The sequence below is a fragment of the Macaca nemestrina genome, chromosome 4 (genome assembly GCF_043159975.1).
Source record: "Macaca nemestrina isolate mMacNem1 chromosome 4, mMacNem.hap1, whole genome shotgun sequence".
Classification (NCBI taxonomy): Eukaryota; Metazoa; Chordata; class Mammalia; order Primates; family Cercopithecidae; genus Macaca; species Macaca nemestrina.
Genome location: NC_092128.1, coordinates 102936032 through 102950343, shown reverse-complemented (window position 1 = coordinate 102950343; position 14312 = coordinate 102936032).

Here is a 14312-nt window from a genome sequence, read left to right as displayed (position 1 = left end):
AGCAGGTTCCACAAAACTGGCCTGGGGTTTAGTAGATGGTATTCTTAGGACACATTGACAGAAGTCCAGCATCTGCTAGGTTGTAGGAAGTAGCAGTTCCAAAGCATTCTATCCTGATTAGACCCACCTGTATTATGATATTTGGTCTGGGAATCCTATTTTAAGAAAAACATTAAAATAACAACAACCAGAGAGTATTGAGGGAACACAATGGAGGAAAACAAAGGATCTGAACAGTCTGTCATATGTGGAAGATCTGATGAAGATGGTAACGGTTGGTTTGAAAAAGAGAAAGCTAATGTGAGCACAATGACTGTCTTCACATATCTGCATTTTTATCACACAGAAAAAGAAACAGGCTGATTCTGGAGAATGTTTCTTTTCTTTTTCATTTTGCATAATTATATTTTAAAAAAATTGTGGTAAAATATTCATAACATTAAGTTTACTATCTTAACCGCTTTTGAGTGTACAGTTTACAGTTCAGTAATGTTAAATACATTCGCTTTTTTGTGTAACCAATCTCCAGAAGATTTTTATCTTGCAAGACTAAAATTCTATGCCCATTAAAACAACTCTTTATCCCTCTCTCCCCCCAGTCCCTGGCAACCACCATTCTACTTTCTGTTTCTATGACTTTGACTCCTCTAGACATCCCATGTAAGTGAAATGATATCGTATTTGTCTTTTGATGACTGGCTTATTTCATGTAGTGTAATGTCTTCAAGTGTCATCTATGTTGCAGTGTGTGTCAGAATTCCCTTTATATATGCCACACTTTGTTTATCCATTCATCCCTCAATGCCCATTTGAGTTGCCCCCACCACTTGGTTATCATCAATAATGCTGCTATGGACATAGGTGCACAACTCTTTCTTTAAGACCCTGCTTTCAATTCTTTTGAATATATACCCAGAAGTGGAATTGCTGAATCATATGGTAATTCTGCTTAGTTATTTTGAGGAAGTGCCATATTGTTTTCTATAGCAGCTGCACCATTTTACATTCCAGCAACAGTGCACAAGGATTCCAATTTCTCCACAATCTAGCCAACACTTGTTATTTTCTGCTTATTTTTTGGATAGCAACCATCCTAATAAGTGTGAGGTGATATCTCCTCGGGATGAGGAGTGTTTCTTAAACTATAAAGATCCATTCCCCTTTCAAAAAAAAAAAAATTCCAGCCCTTTTAAAATGGTATCTGAAATTTCAAAATAAATCGAATATTTTGTACCAAGAGAAATTAAAACAATGATGTATCTTAGTGTGCTTTTCCCTTTCCCACATACTCCTTAAACCTCACCAAGCCGATCTTCCTCCTTCCCACAACAAATCTTTCCATTAGAAAGCCTAGAGCAGGGGTTGGCACACTGTAGCCCACAGACCAATCTGTTCTAAAAAAGTAAATCTAGAAAACAATTTGTGTAAGAATATCCAAGAAGATTTTGGAAAATTTTATTAAAACTTATAAATTTGAGATGAGTAAATTAATACAGGAATAGGTCAGTAGATAAGTGTCCATTTATTTATTTATAATGTTGTTTGCAACATTACAAATTATAAATTACATAAATATGTTAATAAATCGTAACAATGATTTTGATAGCAGCCATCCTATTGAGTATGAAGTGATATCTCATTGGGATGGGGAGTGTTATGGTTTATTTATGTATAAATAAATCATAATAATGATTTATGTATGTTTTACATTTATAAATATTATATAAATTATATATTAAAATATATGTATATATAAATTATATATAAAATTATTATAAATAAGATCATAAAAGTATGATATTAATTTTGTAAAATATGGACATATTAGACTGGATATATATAATTGGACTGGTATACATGATTAGAAGATACTATTCTAAAAAGTAGGCTGGGCATGGTGGCTCATGCCTGTAACCCCAGCACTTTTGGAGGCTGATGTGGGCGGATCAGGAGGTCAAGAGATTGAGACCATCCTGGCCAACATGGTGAAACCCCGTCTCTACTAAAAATACAAAATTTAGCTGGGCATGGTGGCACATGCCTGTAGTCCCAGCTACTCAGGAGGCTGAGGCAGGAGGATCGCTTGAACCTAGGAGGCAGAGGTTGCAGTGGGCCGAGAGCGCCCCACTTCACTCCAGCCTGGTGACAGAGTGAGACTCTGTCCCAAAAAAAAAAAAAAAAAGTAATAGAAATCATATCTTGGATATTATCCTATGTAATATAACTAAAATTCAACATATACTTCATTTCTCTTAGCAAGGGGGAAATAAAGAATATGTCAACATTATGGGTGGCTTAAATTTTATGCTTTGTGCTTTTTTGTAGTTTCTAAATTTTCTCCCATGAATGTGTAAATGTGTATCACTTCAATAGTCAGAAAATGATTATATTATAAAAGGTAATGAATTTCCATTCCTGAGGCATTGATTAGGAGCTGTATGTTTTAATTTACTTGTTTTTTTTTCTTTTGGAGGTGGGGTCTTGCTGTTGCACAGCCGGTAGTCCAGGGGCTATGAATGCATGTGATCATAGCACACTGCAGCCTCAAACTCCTGTGCTTAAGTGATCCTCCTGCCTCAGCCTCTCAAGTAGCTGGGACTACAGGTATGTGCCACCATGCCCATTGAATTTTACATTTTTTTCCAGAGACCTATAGAAGGAGGTCCTTTCTACACTGGATGGTAAGTTGGAATTGATGGCCCAAAGATCCAACTCAAATATTTTTTATTTTTATCTTTATAGTAGTTGGAACATTAATGGAGTCAGAAGACCTGGGAGCGGCTCACACCTGTAATCCCAGCACTTTGGGAGGACGAGGCAGGTGGATCATGAGGTCAGGAGTTCAAGACCAGCTTGGCCATAATGAAACCCCAACTCCACTAAACATACAAAAATTAGCTGGGCATGGTGGCCCATGCCTGTAGTCTCAGCTACTCAGGAGACTGAGGCAGGAGAGTCATTTGAACCTGGGAGGTGGAGGTGGCAGCGAGCTGAGATCTCGCCACTGTACTCCAGCCTGGAGAGCGAGACTCTGTCTTGGGGGGGGGGGGGGGAAGACCTGGGAGCTAGACCTGTGTCTATCCCTATTCTCCACTTAGGTTTGCAATCCATTTTAGCTTTTAAGCCTTTGTTTTGTTTGAATATAGAATGAGAGTGAATAATACCTTTAACCTTTCTAATTACAAGGATACTGCAAAGACAAATGAAGCAACGAAACATCCAGCAGAAAAACGTTCTGTTTTTTTTTTTTTTTTTTAAATACAGACAGAGTCTTGCTCTGTCGCCCAGGCTGGAGTGCAGTGGCGTGATATCGGCTCACTTCCAACCTCCACCACCTGGGTTCAAGCGATTCTCTTGCCTCAGCCTCCTGAGTAGCTAGGACTACAGGCGCAGGCCAACACGTCCTGCTAATTTTTTTGTATGTTTAGTAGACACAGGTTTTACACCATGTTGGCCAGGCTGTTCTCAAACTCCTGACCTCAGGTGATCCACCCACCTTGGCTTCCCAAAGTGCTGGGATTACCGGTGTGAGCCACTGCGCCCAGCTGTTTTTAAGAGCAATACTTGTGATACTCATTTTTGTACTGCAGCCAAAGGCCTAGCAACGATGTTACAATTCCAGAGCTCTACCTCCCAACCATTCTCCAGCTCTCAGATTTCCCTGGAGCAGGTCACCTTCTGACCTTTCAGGCTGAATGATGCATATTTTTCCTTTTCTTTGCCAATGCCTGTGTTACAGCTCAAGCTCCCAGCATTATGTTGTATTCCCATAGTCCTGACTGGGCAGGAGCCATGTGGAGACTATAGCCGTAACAAGCTGTAGGTGCTCAATCAATGTTAAATGAATCCAGCTGAGTTGCTTCTTTGCTCCTGTGTGTTCTGACTTCACTTGAAATCTTTTGATTACCTTGGTTGGGGATCTTGTTGGGAGCCCTCTGAACTTTCTTGGAAATTGTCTAGACTAACTCAGCGGAGAGCAGTTTTAATAAGGCTGACAACAAGACAGAGCTGTGAAGCTGGTGAAAAGTGGTAGCTGTGGTTGTGCTGGAATGAGATGGAGCCTGGGGTGGAAGATCTGGGCTCTTTTCTGAACTCTTCTGTGATTAGCATGTTGGTTGACCCTAGTTTCCCCAACCTGACTAGGCAGGAGCTGGACTCTGGAATCTTTAAAATTTTGTGGGGAGCTATTGTCTGTGTTGAACCCATGATTCCAAGTTAATGACCTAGGTTTCAGTCTGGCCTCTGTAGGGTCTTAGGGAAATCATTTCGTATCTTTGAACTTCAAGAATTATGTGAAATCAAATATGTGTAATATCCAGGGCAATGTCTAGTGTCTGGTAGGTTCTCATAGTATTCTTGTCTGCCTTCCTCCCCTTTAGTCAAACAGGGATAAATTAATCTTCATCAAAACGTTAACTGAGATTTAGAGTGCCCTCTCATAGGGCCACTTACAATCTCACAGGAAACTCTTAAAGATAGTGTCAAAATAAATACAGACTTAGCAAGGACAGCCTTTATTCAAAAGGATTATTGTTGGTGGGGTGTGTGTGTGTGGGGGGGGTGGAGGTGGGAAATGAGAACGGGGAGGGACTGTTGCAATAGGGAGAATTACTGACCATAAGATTTGTGATTGTCTCAGGAGTTAGGCGAATAAGGGTTTTCTTTTATAAAGAGGAATAAACAAGGCTAGAAAGAACTGTGGTGTGGGGAAGTGGGATGAAACAGTGACATGACCAGATAGTACATCAGAGAACATTTTACCCTGAGGTCAGCCTGTTCTCTGGAGGGGCTGTCTGCTGGTTGAGGCTGAGAGTGGGTCAAAGTTCAGAGGCTTGTGGGAAGGAGAGAAGTTTAACCAAGTTAACTTCTTCTTTTTTTACTTTTATTTTTGAGACAGTCTTGCTCTGTCACCTAGGCTGGAGTGCAGTGTTGTGATCTCGGCTCACTGCAGCCTCCACCCACTGAGTTCAAGCAATTCTCCTGTCTCAGCCTCCTGAGTAGCTGGGACTACAGGTGTGCACCACCATGCCTGGCTAATTTTTGTATTTTTAATAGAAAGGGGTTTCGCTGTGTTGGCCAGGCTGGTCTTGAACTCCTGACCCCAAGTAATCCATCTGCCTCATCCTCCCAAAGTGCTGGGATTACAGGTGTGAGCCACCACATCCAGCCAAGTTTGATTAACTTCTTATTTTGTCCTATGTTCTTCATAACAGTTCATAAGAGTTCATTTATGAAGCAAAAATTGGAATTTGAAAGGTCTGTGTCTAGCCTTGTCATAGATAAGCAAGGAGGCATCTGTGAGTCTTTTCTCAGTCATACGGGGAAGGGTGTTTTTTTGTGGTAAACCATTTTCCACAACACAAAAGGATGTTTGTGCCCTCCCCCTCATTCATATGTTGAAATATTAATCCCCAAAGTAATGGTATTTGGAGGTGGGACCAGGTTAGAGCCCCCATGATGGGATTAGTGCTCTTATAAAAAGAGAAGAAGACATGAGATCTCCTTTCCTGTGTGCACCCACCAGGGAAAGGCCGTGTGAAGATGTAACCAGGAAGAGGTTCCTCAAGAGAACCCAGCCATGCTGGCACCCTGATCTCAGACTTCCAGCCTCCAGAACTGTGAGAAATAAATGTTTGCTGTTTAAGCCACCCAGTCTGCGATATTTTTTGCTATAGCAGCCTGAATTGATTAAGACAGTGGGGGATGTCTTGACCTTCCCTGTTTTCCAGAAGCACAGGGCTCAGGTAAAATTCAACATCGTCAATGGTTAAAATGTCAGGATCCAAAGACATAAATCCCAATCGGTGACTTTCGGGTTCTGGTAGGATGTTGGCAGGTGGGTCAGATCTTTCCAATGCTCCTCATTGCAGATTCTGCTGAGCACCTGTTGGTGGGACTCCGGAAGGAACTCTGGCAGGTTCTTGGTGGATGAGGTCAGAGGCCTGAGAGAGGAAAGGAAAGGGCTATGAGAATAAGATCACCTGCAGCTGGCATGTTCACTAACAGCTTCCTCTAACCAAGTTCCAGCTGACCATACCTAGCCTTTTGTTTTAAAATGAAAGTGGAAAAAAAAAAAGATAAGGAGGATTGTTTCAGTTTTCCATGCTTATCTCTTCTCATTGAAAGGAGAATTGGGAGAACCTCATCAACAACCAAACAACATCAACAACCAAACAACATCAACAACCAAACTTTTAGCTGAGCTGAACCTCCCTTCTGAGGAGGGGTGTATGTCTGTCTGTCTCTGTTTGTCTCTCTCTCTTTCTCTGTGTGTGTGTGTGTGTGTGTGCATGCATATACGTGCCAAGGGAGTAGGCTTTTCCTAAACATAGGGATAGGAAATGATAGGAAATGGGAGAAGACATTATCCCCAGAGTCGCAAAGCACTTCCAGAGCATCCCTCCCTATGGAAGAACTGGGTTGTGGGGTGCAGCTTGCTCAGGAAGGGAGACAAAGGGCAACATAAATGACCATACTCTTTTTTTCTATTTTGAATGCCCCACCTCTTACAGAGTAAGGGCTCAGTGAAGAGCTGAATATAAAACCTGACTCTGCAACTTACTATCAGGGCGACCTCGGGGAGTCATTTGACTCTGGATGATGAATTTACTTCCTTATCTGGAAAAATGTAGAAAACTTATCTTAAAGGGTCACTAGGCAAAGTGCAGGCCATGTAGCAGGTACTTAACAGATGGATAATAATAAGAAGGGAAGGGAAAGGGGAAAGACACTGACATTCAGTGAGCTCTTACTTTGTAAGGGATGGGGCATTCAAAATAGATAAGAAGAATAGGACCTTGACTCCAACCAATCAGATAATGGCCACAGTATTCAGGTCCCTTGTTGTACCAGACATCAATCCCTTAATTGCCAGATATGAGATGGGTGAGTGTGTGTGTGTGTGTGTGTATGTGTGTGTGTGTGTGTGTTTGTGTGTATGTCCATCCTGGGGAAAGGCCTGGGTTAGCAAGGGTGGTAGATGGGTTTAGGGCAGCAGCTATTTACCATCCCATACAGAAGCTATTTACCATCCCATACATAAATATAATAGCATTATATTTATGCATTTTCACAACAGGTACAGCCAAGTGGAATATATCACTTAGGGTAGGTCCAGAACATTTGCTTCCTTCCATGCCCACCTTTGCATTATTGCTAACGATGCCAATGTCTGGTTTGTAGGAAATTCAAGTCATGGTGCAAGAATAGGAAATGTCTGTCCAGGGAGATTTCTTTCTAATAGAGTATTTGCCCAGAGTAAGGATTTATACCAGGGTCTATTAGTTCATCAGGTGAGCAAGAGAAGAATAAAAAGTGATTTTAAAAGTTACAAGGAATATAGCCACACAAACACATGTTGTGATGGCTAATCTTATGTGTCAACTCGACTGGGCCATAGGGTGCCCAGATATTTGTTTAAACATTATTCTTGGTGTGTTCGTAAGCGTGTTTCTGGATGGGATTAACATTTGAATCAGTAAAATGAGTTAAGCAGATCACCCTCCCCAATGTGGATAGGCTTCATCCAATCTGTTAGATGCCCAAATAGAACAAAATGGCAGAATTCATTCTCTCTGCCTATCTTTGAACTGGCGCATCTATCTTCCCCTGACTTTGTGATTGGACTCAGATTGGAACTTATACCACTGGCTCTCCTGGGTTTCCAACTTGCTGACTATAGACTGTGGGACTTCTCAGCCCCCATAACCATGTGAGCCAATTCCTTATAATAAATCCCTCTCTCTCTCTTTATGTATATACTCTGTTTCTCTGGAGAACCCTAACACACATAGGAAGGTGGGTACCTGATATTGGCAGAGGTGAGAAGACACTTCCGGAGCCTTGCAAGGTGTGGGTGGTCATGGTGTGTGTGCCTCTAAATGTTGGAGGGACTTCTGTGTAATGTTGGCTCAGGGCCTAGGATTCGAGCTTCTGCATATCTCGTAAGAAACAAGGCCAAGGTGAGTGAGCTGTGCTGTCTCATCGCGGTCCCATCCCGGTTAATCCTCCAACTTGTCTCTTCTCTAAACACCAGTTGAGGATTTAAAAAGGACTTTTTTATCTTCCCCTCCCATTTTGAGGTTTGTTGATCTGATTGGTTCAGTGGTTCAGAAAGCGTCTCCATGTTACATTTACTTGTCTGTATGCCATTTTACAGATGACAGTGTCAAGAATCACATCATTCTGTCACAGAAAAAGCGCTAACACTGGATGGGGAGGAGGAAAGTTTCCCAGGCTGGCTGAGAAATACCATAGTCACTCTCTCCTCACACATTCCAACCTCAGATATGCTGTGTATTGCACAATTGTCGTGCTTCAAACTTCAGTGCCTGCAAGCCTTTGGAATGGGGAGCAGTGTGGATAGGAGACTGGTTCTAGAAAGAGGAGTCCCAGGCACAAGACCCAGCTCCACCACTAACTGCTTATGACCTTGGGCAAGACCTAAAACCTTTCTGGGCAACCTCTTTTAGCTGAAACATCATCCCAGGCTTCCCTTCCTGCTTCTGCTCTACGTAGGCACCACCACACTGCAGGCAGAAAAGGGCCAGTGACCTCACCCTAGCCAGCAAAGCAGGCCTATTAATAGGGCCCCAGGCTGCTCTGGCTTCCCGTCTTGGGCGCCCCCAGGGCCGGCTGGCGCCTCACTGCTTGCTCTCCCGCAGAGAACTGGCGGAGCTGACTCCCCGTGCACTTCCGCTTCGCTCTCTGGTCTCAGCCTCCAACAGTAAAGGTGGGCTCTCCGGGAAGCACAGCCTAGAAAAGCAGTGATATTGGCTTTAAGACGAGAAATTGAGAAGAGAACAAATCTCAGTCCCTTCTCCGCCCTCGCGAAACCTGCCATCTTCCCGGGGAACAGAGGTGGCCCAGACGTGCGAAGAGGAACAGGAAGGACCCTCCAAGCTTTTGGCCTCAGGTGAACCAAGTGCAGAAAGTGGAGAAAAAAGTATCCTTCGCCTAATGCCACGCCCCTTTCCCCCCCCCCCCCCCCACCCTCAATCCCCAGTAAAGCCTCCGGACAACCTCTGTATAGCGACTCTCCAAGTCTCATCCACCCCAGACTGTTAGGCGGGCGCGGATATCGGCCGCCTTGCCCTCCGTTCCGGTCCCCTGCGGGTGGGCGCGCAGCCCTCGCTGCAGCCCACAGGGTCAGAGGAGGAGCAGACGGCTGGGGGCGCCCCGGCACCAGGAGGGAGTAAGCCTTCGGCGGGCGAGGGCTGTAGATCCCTCGGGGAGCCGGGGCCGCTCACCTGGGTCGGGCCCGGCCCGCTGAGATGGGCTCGGTCTCCTCCGCGCTGGCGCGGTCCCGCAGCTCCGTAGTGCAGTCGGGCTCGTGGCCACCGCAGCCTGAGGCGCCACCGGCTCCTCCCGATGCTCTCGGAGACCCATTCGCGCTCCCTAAAACCCAGAGGCCGGGACCCCGGCGTGGGGAGACACTCTCCCCTCCCGCAGCCTGTGAAGCACAGCCGGCGGCAAGACGTCGGGAAGAGCTGCAGAAGTTGGAGAGGCAGGAGCTGTCCCCGGTGCAGAAGCGGGCGGCGAGTATGTCCCAGCCCTGCTGGCCACGAAGCCGCAGCGCGGCGGGTGAGTTTCCTTATCTTGCTTAAGGATCTCGGAGAGCTGCTGCCTTGAGACTTTCTGGGGGAAAAGAGAAAGCGCTATCTCCCAGCAGGATTTCGCGTTTCTCGTCCTCTTGTCCATAACTTCTTTTACAAGTTAGGATTGATTTCTTGGTTGAATAGGGGGTTATTTCAGAAGGCCCGTCTTTCACAGAGATTTAAACAGTAGCTGGCAAGACAGTTCACACCCTAAGGATCCCTTTCCCCAGCTTAGTACCGGCGCCGGCACCATGGGGAGAAGTCTTTCTTGTTGTCTTGGAAAGGCAAAGATAAAAGAAGCACCTTTTCCCGTTTCCTCCCACGGGAATTGGGAAAAGTGCCAGAGATTCCTAATTGTCCAAGACTTAGTTACACATGTGAAAGGACTTGAGGTGTGCAGTTGGGGGAAGACTTGCCTTTAGCGTAGATAACATAGGAGAAGTGAAAAGAGCACACAAGATTTGAAGTCAGAGGTGGACCTGCTACTTTCATTGTGATCTTGGGCAAGATACTCCCCCTGTACCTCCGTTTTCTCATCTGTGACACAGGGATGATAATAATTGCGTCTCACTAGGGAGCTGGAAAATCTGACCACACAATGTAAAAAGAAAGGCTGTGAAAACTGTAAAATGCTATGCAAATATTCAGTATTACACATGAACTAGATCTTTGAACATCTTCAGCTGAGGGAATAGTGACACTTAACTCACTTTAAAAATTTTAGTTTGAGATATTCAAAGATTCCATTTCATCAGGGCAGATCCTGTTTTGTGCAAGTGGGAGGAAAATGCCTTAGTTTGTATATGTGATTTAAAAAATCTCCTACACTGGAAATGTTGCCAAATACATCTCTGGCCTTTTGGTCTCATACATGAATCCTCACTTCACCCCAAGCAAATTTGTGGTGCTCATGGGGATGGTCTGTTGACTTTTCAAGAAGGATTCAGGAGATTAAGTGGACAGTTGGTGGGGACTGGCTTACACTTTAACTTACTGAGAGGTGAGGATCCATATATACTTATTCCCTTGAAAGTTTTCAAAATATTAAAAGAAGACACAGACACTCTGTCCTTTCAAGGGGAGAATTATCATTGTAAAACATGTTCATTTCTTCCATCCAGAAGACATGTCTTTGTGGTATTAATGGAAAGAGAACCAGATCAGGAGTCAGGACACCTGGGTTCTGCTAAGCTCAGTATCCTTGGGTGGGCTACTTACATTTTCTAAGCTTGTACAATCTGCTCTTTTAAAATGAGTACAGCCAGGTGTGGTGATCCCAGCCCTTTGAGAGGCCAAGGTGGGTGGATTGCTTGAGTTCAGGAGTTCAAGACCAGCTTGGGCAACATGGCGAAACTCCATCTCTACCAAAAACTCAAAACATTGGCTAGGCATGGTGGTGCATGCCTGTAGTCCCAGCTACTTAGGGGGCTGAGGGAGTAGGATAGCTTAAGCCCAGGAGGTCGAGGCTGCAGTGAGTTGAGATCATGCCACTGCACTCCAGCCTGGGTGATAAAGTAATACCCTATCTCAAGAAGATAAAAAAAGAGTACAAATATAGTTACACCATTTTCTATGCCATGAAGCTCAAAGGAAATTATGGAGGCAAAAATGGGTTGTAAATCATAAATATAATACAAGAGTAAGGCATTATCAAGGAAAATTAATATTTTTAAATGTGCAGATGCATATTTAGTTTTTCAGAAATCTGTCATCGTTCACCAAATATAGGATGAAACATGGGCTTCCTTTGTGAAACTCGTATATATATGTATATATGTGTGTATATATATATTGTGTGTGTGGGGGGGGAGATATCAGTTCAATTACAAACATATGTAACCATGAAAGGATATTACCACATTTTTTCTCCTTCCTTCCTTCCTTCCTTCCTTCCTTCCTTCCTTCCTTCCTTCCTTCCTTCCTTCCTTCCTTTCTTCCTTCTTTCCTTCCTTCTTTCCTTCTTTTCTCTTTCTTTTTCTTGAGACAGGGTCTTGCTCTGTCATCCAGAGCACTGTCTGCAGTGGTGTGATCACAGCTTACTGAAGCCTCAACCTCCTGGGCTCAAGCAGTCCGCCCACCTCAGCCTCCTGAGTAGTTGGGACTATAGGTACATGCCACCATGCCTGGTTAATTTTTGTACTTTTTGTAGAGACAAAGTTTCTCCAGTTGTCCAGTCTGGTCTTGAACCCTCGGGCTCAAGCAATCTGCCCATGTTGGTCTCCAAAAGTGCTGCACCTGGCTATTTTTCTTATTCTGCTTTCACTGGTTTGGGCAGGAGATTTGGATATTGCAATTTATTTACACACTTATAATGCCAGAAAACCAATTTCTAACCATTTTAATTGAATTAATTTCTGTTCTGGATTTGATGACACCTTGGAAATACTTCGAACTTTAACTTTTTGATTATACAATAATTTTTTTCAATCCCTTCCATTTTATTCCATAGAAATATATGCAATTAAAAATTACATTCTGAGTTTTATATCACCTAGGATACTTATGCAAAGTTATTCGATTTCTATATTTTGATCTTTTTGAAAAGAGTGGTATTTGAGCTCACATCTTTGAAGAATGGTGGGTTTAGATAGCTGAAATTGCAGATGAGGCTCATTTTTGTCATCTGTAAAAATGAAATGAGTTGTCCTTAGCTGTGAAGCTAGGTAACCTTTTACTGGACTAGATTGAACTTCTCCAGATATTGTGTGGAATAGCAGAGAACCTGAGAGTAAACTAGTTATGCTGCAATCTAAAACTTGTACTTTATAAGCCAAGCTGAATACATATATATATGCATATATATAATGTCTGTATGTATAGGTATATATACATAAACAGTATTGCTGGATGCTATTTTATGAGATTGTGGGATGGATGCTTTTATTATCACTTTATAGATGAAGACATTAAGGCATAGAGAGGTTAATTAACTAGTCACATAGCTAGTAAATGACATACTTTAAACACAGGTTGTCTGGTTCTAAAACTTATGTTCTCACCTTTTCTCTATACCGCTTGTCTTAAATTCTGTGTGCTTATTTTCCTTTTGTTAACTCTTTAGTTTATTATTTATTTATTTATTTTTGTTTTATTTTTGAGACAGGGTCTTAGTCTGTCACCCAGGCTGGAGTGCCGTGGGACCACCTCGGCTCACTGCAATCTCAGCTCACTGCAAACTCCACCTCCCAGGCTCAAGTGATCCTCCTATTTCAGCCTCCTGAGTAGCTGGGACTACAGGCATGCACCAACACACCCAGCTAATTTATATCTATATATGTTTTGTAAAGACAGGGTTTCACCATGTTGCCAGGCCTGGGCTCAAATGATCTGTCTGCCTTAGCCTCCAGGCCTGGGCTCAAGTGATCCACCCGCCTCAGCCTCCCAAAGTACTGGGATTATAGGCATGAGCCACTGCACCCAACTTAGTTTATTATTAGTAATGTCTTTTGAAAGTTTTATCTTGTTCCAGCTATGGTCAGAGGAACCAAGGGAAAGTACTTTGGTCCTGGAAGGGAGGTGCCAGAGTATTAAGAGAGAAACAGTCACCTTGGGTATTACTGGGATGGTAATTAAAGCCAGGGAACTTGAATGGGAAAGTACAATTCAGGGTACTGAGTCAGCTGTCTCTCATGGAAATTTAAATGCTTTGAGCCTATGGAATTTGTTGTGTTAAGGATGTTCCGCTACTTCTCTGTCATCATGTTGTGAAGATTAAATGAGATAAGGTTCCAAAGCCCACGTGGGGACCTAGCATATATCAGGTGCAGATGTTTTGTATGTTTGTCTGTTTTCAAAGCTTTGTTTTCAGACCTCACTAGTGGAAAAGAGGGAGCAGCTGAGCACATTTTCAATGAGCCGTTACCTCAGAATAAACAATTAAATAAAGCACATTACAAATAACAGTTCACAGCTATTCTTCTATTGCTTAATAATCTGAAGTTGATTATGAGAGCCTCCTAGCTTTTGTTAGAAATTTCTCTCGTTGCAGAGAGATCTTGACATTATCGATTAAAGTGATTTTTTTTGGTTAATGATCTGTGTATTAAAATTATTGCAGCTCTTACTTTTCAGTTACTATCTTTTCTTGTCTTTCTGTTTGAATATTTTGAAAATATGTGTCAAGTGCTGATTTCAAAGCGTAGCCAACATTCATCAAATAGCAGTGTTAGAGCATTGTCTTGCTGACTTATTGCTTCTTGGTTTCCATCTACGTCTTCTGTGACTCTTGATGAAGTTACCACTATTTGCCTCTAGCTGGGTCCTCTCAGATACTAGGATCAGTGGATTTCAAACATTGGTGTTTATCAAAATCACCTGGAGAGATAATTACAGATGCTCAGGCTTGTTGCCATGGGATAGGACTAGAGTCTTAGCATTTTAACCAAATTTCCCAGGTGATTCTATTACCAGCAAAGTGTGTATCACAGTCACCCAGGAACTTGCTAAAACGCACAATCCTGGGCCCTTCCTCTCGAGTTTCTGGTTAGTAAGTCTGACAAACAACCTGAGAGTTGCATTTCTTTTTTTTAGTTTTTTATTTGTTTTTTGAGACAGGGTCTCACTGTCTTGTCCAGGTTGGAGTGCAGTGACGTAGTCACAGCTCACTGCAGCCTCAACCTCCTGTGCTCAGGTGATCCTCCCACCTCAGCCTCCTGAGTAGCTGGCACCACAGGTGGAAGCCACCATGCCCAGCTAATTTTTTGATTTTTTTTGTAG